Source organism: Coregonus lavaretus (genome assembly GCF_964263955.1).
Source record: "Coregonus lavaretus genome assembly, contig: HAP1_SCAFFOLD_1091, whole genome shotgun sequence".
Lineage (NCBI taxonomy): Eukaryota > Metazoa > Chordata > Actinopteri > Salmoniformes > Salmonidae > Coregonus > Coregonus lavaretus.
Window position 1 is genome coordinate 17193 of NW_028163470.1, and position 5308 is coordinate 22500.

General features: G+C 47.2%; 1 protein-coding gene across 3 annotated transcripts in view; it reads left to right on the forward strand.

The window, feature by feature from the left end:
* Window positions 1-330: 330 nt before the first annotated feature.
* The window catches only part of LOC311118093 (endothelin receptor type B-like), a 38086-nt gene continuing 33108 nt past the window's right edge, over window positions 331-5308 (forward strand). For all 3 annotated transcript variants that reach the window (XM_084192969.1, XM_084192968.1, XM_084192970.1), the window contains exon 1: window positions 331-634. The gene's annotated coding sequence lies outside the window, so the exon portion shown is untranslated. The remainder of the gene's footprint in view (window positions 635-5308) is intronic.

Genomic DNA, 5308 nt, shown 5'->3' on the forward strand with positions numbered 1-5308 from the left:
AGGAGGTGCTGCAGTCATAATTGCCCAAATAAACGGCCATTAGGGCTGGTTGGTCTCCATGTACATAGACCAACCAGAGGCAATAGCCTGTTTGCCTCTGCCCCTCTCTCCTGATTTTGTTTTAATTCATTTATACTGCATTGTTTAGGCTATTTCACTACCATAAGAAAATAAAGTTGTTCTGAGTAAAATGAAAGTTGGAAGCAGAGATCTGGCGGATCTGTCCTAGCCTCTGATTGGTTGTCCAGGAGCGTCCCCAGTCCGGGAACCCGTCTATAAAACCATGCTCTGTCCCCCCTGTGCGCCAGAGCACATCAGACCGTGGCGAAATAGAAAGAGAGAGAGAGACAGAGAGAGAGAGAGAGAGAGAGAGAGAGAGAGAGAGAGAGAGAGAGAGAGAGAGAGAGAGATAGAGAGAGAGAGAGAGAGAGAGAGAGAGAGAGAGAGCACGAGGTCAGTTAATTGAAACCGCTAAACCCAAACCGCTACAGTTTTGGTGATTTGACTGAAGACTGACAGATCTAGCAGACAGATTGAATGGTTATTCTATTCTATCCCGACTGGACTATTGTGTTTTATTGGAACGATAATACTAAAATACTCCACCACAACTCGGTATCATCCCAGCGGCAAGGTGAGATTCTAACGGGACTCTGCATCTTTATAGTGAACCCATCAACTTCTGGAATCAGAGTGATGTGATATGATTAGATTATTTAATTAGATTTAATTAGAAGGGAGCTTCTAGAGGATGGACAGATGACGCACGGCTTTTCTGTTGCGCGCTCTGGAATAAGGAACATCAGGAATCACATGACATTTATCAACGCAGTCACTCCTTATGAAAAACACATTGTACTTTTCGTTGATTTGATAAATAGGTCAATGCCATTATTGATAAAGAATGGAACAAGTATTTGTTTATCCATCTCTTTTACAGATAAAAACATCTAAAAGTTAGAGAATAACAGAATAGGCAACAGTTATTGATGCACTTTGCAATGTGATCAAATGTTTTTATATGTGGCCTGATTTGTAAAGAAGATTTCCAAAAAGTTAGCATGGAATTGGAAACACCATAGGACATTTGGACACTTACAGTAAAGTATTTACAGGGCGGGGGGTGGAATTCAAATATAATTGAGTTTTTCCACTTCCAGGAGAAAGGCAATTTATGTTAATGTTGACTGACTGGTCCGATAGAAGTCTTATAACAAGCGTTTCTAACTGCACATGCATCCATGTATGCAAGATAAACCAAATGGAAATGTTTAAAACGTTTTCAAGAACTTTGCCATAATTTTAGCTCATATGGAGCCAAAAAAGCACCATGCAGAAAAATCTGATTAGCACCACTTACTGTCTTTCACACACACTAGTTAATTGCCTAATGCCTGCACAATAGATTACACACACAGACACATGCCCACAGACACATGCCCACAGACACATGCCCACAGACACATGCCATCTTTTTAAATAGTTAACTGGGATACCTCATGTGGTTAAATTGTGGTCATGTTGAGGGAGTCTGGGTTAAGGTAGGGTTAGGGTTAGTTAGGGTTATGGGTTAGTTATGGTTATGGGTTTGGGTTAGCAAGGGTATTGGTTAATGGTTAGAGTCAGTACAGGTCTTGGGTATGGGTTAGGGTTAGTTAAGGTCATGGTTAGAGTTAGTAATGGTATTGGTGATGCATGAGAGGTAGTTAGGGTCTTGGTTAATGGTTAGAGTTAGTTAGGGTTATGGGATAAAGGTAGTTAGGGTCTTGGTTATGAGTTAGAGGTAGTATGGTATTGGTTATAAATTACAGGTAGTTATGGTCTTGGTTATCGGGTACAGTTAGTAAGGGTCTTGATTAAGGGTTAGATTAAGTTATGGTCTTGGTTATGGGTTAGACTTAGTTAGTGTTATGGGTTAAAGGTAGTTAGGGTCTAGGTTATGGATAAGAGGTAGTTCGGGTATTGTTTATGGTTTAGAGGTAGTTAGGGGTATGGGTTAGATGTAGTTATCGTATTGGTTATGGGTCAGAGTTAGTTAGGCTCTTGGTTATCGGTTACAGTCAGTTAGGGTCTTGGTTATGGGTTAGAGTTAGTTAGGGTCGAGGTTTCAGGTTAGGGTTAGTTATGGTCATGGTTAGAGTTAGTTAGGGTCTTGGTTATGGGTTACAGTTAGTTAGGGTCGAGGTTTCAGGTTAGGGTTAGTTATGGTCATGGTTAGAGTTAGTTAGGGTCTTGGTTATGGGTTACAGTTAGTTAGGATCGAGGTTTCAGGTTAGGGTTAGTTATGGTCATGGTTAGAGTTAGTTAGGGTCTTGGTTATGGGTTACAGTTAGTTAGGGTTGAGGTTTCAGGTTAGGGTTAGTTATGGTCATGGTTAGAGTTAGTTAGGGTCTTGGTTATGGGTTACAGTTAGTTAGGGTCGAGGTTTCAGGTTAGGGTTAGTTATGGTCATGGTTAGAGTTAGTTAGGGTCTTGGTTATGGGTTACAGTTAGTTAGGGTCAAGGTTTCAGGTTAGGGTGAGTTATGGTCATGGTTGGAGTTAGTTAGGGTCTTGGTTATGGGTTAGAGGTAGATATGGTCTTGGTTATTGGATTAGAGGTAGTTAGGGTCTTGGTTATTAGGGTGGGTTGGTGTGTTGGTGTCCATGTGCATGTGAGTGCATGCATAGAGGGAATACATTACCTAATACTAGGTGGACACAATGGGTTGCTCTTGATTAACACTGCTCTGTCCGACAGAAACTTTGCTAAGATGGAGTCTACTGTTGATGCAACACTAAGGCTACATACCTTGTAAACAGATGAAGATGAACAACAGTGTTTCTCCCAACTGCATCCCCAACACACTCAGCAGAACACTAGACATCAGAACAGGCATTGTGGGTTTTATAGTTTAAAATAGCCTAAGGTCTGTGGGTTAGTGTTAGGGGCTGTAGAGAGGGTTGGGTTAGTGTTAGGGGCTGTAGAGAGGGTTGGGTTAGTGTTAGGGGCTGTAGGGAGGGTTGGGTTAGTGTTAGGGGCTGTAGAGAGGGTTGGGTTAGTGTTAGGGGCTGTAGAGAGGGTTAGGTTAGTGTTAGGGGCTGTAGAGAGGGTTAGGTTAGGGGCTGTAGGGAGGGTTGGGTTAGTGTTAGGGGCTGTAGGGAGGGTTGGGTTAGTGTTAGGGGCTGTAGAGAGGGTTGGGTTAGTGTTAGGGGCTGTAGAGAGGGTTGGGTTAGGGGCTGTAGAGAGGGTTGGGTTAGTGTTAGGGGCTGTAGAGAGGGTTGGGTTAGTGTTAGGGGCTGTAGAGAGGGTTGGGTTAGTGTTAGGGGCTGTAGGGAGGGTTGGGTTAGTGTTAGGGGCTGTAGAGAGGGTTGGGTTAGTGTTAGGGGCTGTAGAGAGGGTTGGGTTAGGGGCTGTAGAGAGGGTTGGGTTAGTGTTAGGGGCTGTAGAGAGGGTTGGGTTAGTGTTAGGGGCTGTAGAGAGGGTTGGGTTAGTGTTAGGGGCTGTAGAGAGGGTTGGGTTAGTGTTAGGGGCTGTAGAGAGGGTTGGGTTAGGGGCTGTAGAGAGGGTTGGGTTAGTGTTAGGGGCTGTAGAGAGGGTTGGGTTAGTGTTAGGGGCTGTAGAGAGGGTTAGGTTAGTGTTAGGGGCTGTAGAGAGGGTTAGGTTAGGGGCTGTAGGGAGGGTTGGGTTAGTGTTAGGGGCTGTAGGGAGGGTTGGGTTAGTGTTAGGGGCTGTAGAGAGGGTTGGGTTAGTGTTAGGGGCTGTAGAGAGGGTTGGGTTAGGGGCTGTAGAGAGGGTTGGGTTAGTGTTAGGGGCTGTAGAGAGGGTTGGGTTAGTGTTAGGGGCTGTAGAGAGGGTTGGGTTAGTGTTAGGGGCTGTAGGGAGGGTTGGGTTAGTGTTAGGGGCTGTAGAGAGGGTTGGGTTAGTGTTAGGGGCTGTAGAGAGGGTTGGGTTAGGGGCTGTAGAGAGGGTTGGGTTAGTGTTAGGGGCTGTAGAGAGGGTTGGGTTAGTGTTAGGGGCTGTAGAGAGGGTTGGGTTAGTGTTAGGGGCTGTAGAGAGGGTTGGGTTAGTGTTAGGGGCTGTAGAGAGGGTTGGGTTAGTGTTAGGGGCTGTAGGGAGGGTTGGGTTAGTGTTAGGGGCTGTAGAGAGGGTTGGGTTAGGGGCTGTAGAGAGGGTTGGGTTAGTGTTAGGGGCTGTAGAGAGGGTTGGGTTAGTGTTAGGGGCTGTAGAGAGGGTTGGGTTAGGGGCTGTAGAGAGGGTTGGGTTAGTGTTAGGGGCTGTAGGGAGGGTTAGGTTAGGGGCTGTAGGGAGGGTTGGGTTAGTGTTAGGGGCTGTAGGGAGGGTTGGGTTAGTGTTAGGGGCTGTAGAGAGGGTTGGGTTAGGGGCTGTAGAGAGGGTTGGGTTAGTGTTAGGGGCTGTAGAGAGGGTTGGGTTAGTGTTAGGGGCTGTAGAGAGGGTTGGGTTAGGGGCTGTAGAGAGGGTTGGGTTAGTGTTAGGGGCTGTAGGGAGGGTTAGGTTAGGGGCTGTAGAGAGGGTTGGGTTAGTGTTAGGGGCTGTAGAGAGGGTTGGGTTAGTGTTAGGGGCTGTAGGGAGGGTTGGGTTAGTGTTAGGGGCTGTAGAGAGGGTTGGGTTAGTGTTAGGGGCTGTAGAGAGGGTTGGGTTAGTGTTAGGGGCTGTAGAGAGGGTTAGTGTTAGGGGCTGTAGAGAGGGTTGGGTTAGTGTTAGGGTCTGTAGGGAGGGTTGGGTTAGTGTTAGGGGCTGTAGAGAGGGTTGGGTTAGTGTTAGGGGCTGTAGAGAGGGTTGGGTTAGTGTTAGGGGCTGTAGAGAGGGTTGGGTTAGTGTTAGGGGCTGTAGAGAGGGTTGGGTTAGTGTTAGGGGCTGTAGAGAGGGTTGGGTTAGTGTTAGGGGCTGTAGAGAGGGTTGGGTTAGTGTTAGGGGCTGTAGGGAGGGTTGGGTTAGTGTTAGGGGCTGTAGAGAGGGTTGGGTTAGTGTTAGGGGCTGTAGAGAGGGTTGGGTTAGGGGCTGTAGGGAGGGTTAGGTTAGTGTTAGGGGCTGTAGAGAGGGTTGGGTTAGGGGCTGTAGAGAGGGTTGGGTTAGTGTTAGGGGCTGTAGAGAGGGTTGGGTTAGTGTTAGGGGCTGTAGGGAGGGTTGGGTTAGTGTTAGGGGCTGTAGAGAGGGTTGGGTTAGTGTTAGGGGCTGTAGGGAGGGTTGGGTTAGTGTTAGGGGCTGTAGAGAGGGTTGGGTTAGTGTTAGGGGCTGTAGAGAGGGTTGGGTTAGTGTTAGGGGCTGTAGAGAGGGTTGGGTTAGTGTTAGGGGCTGTAGGGAGGGT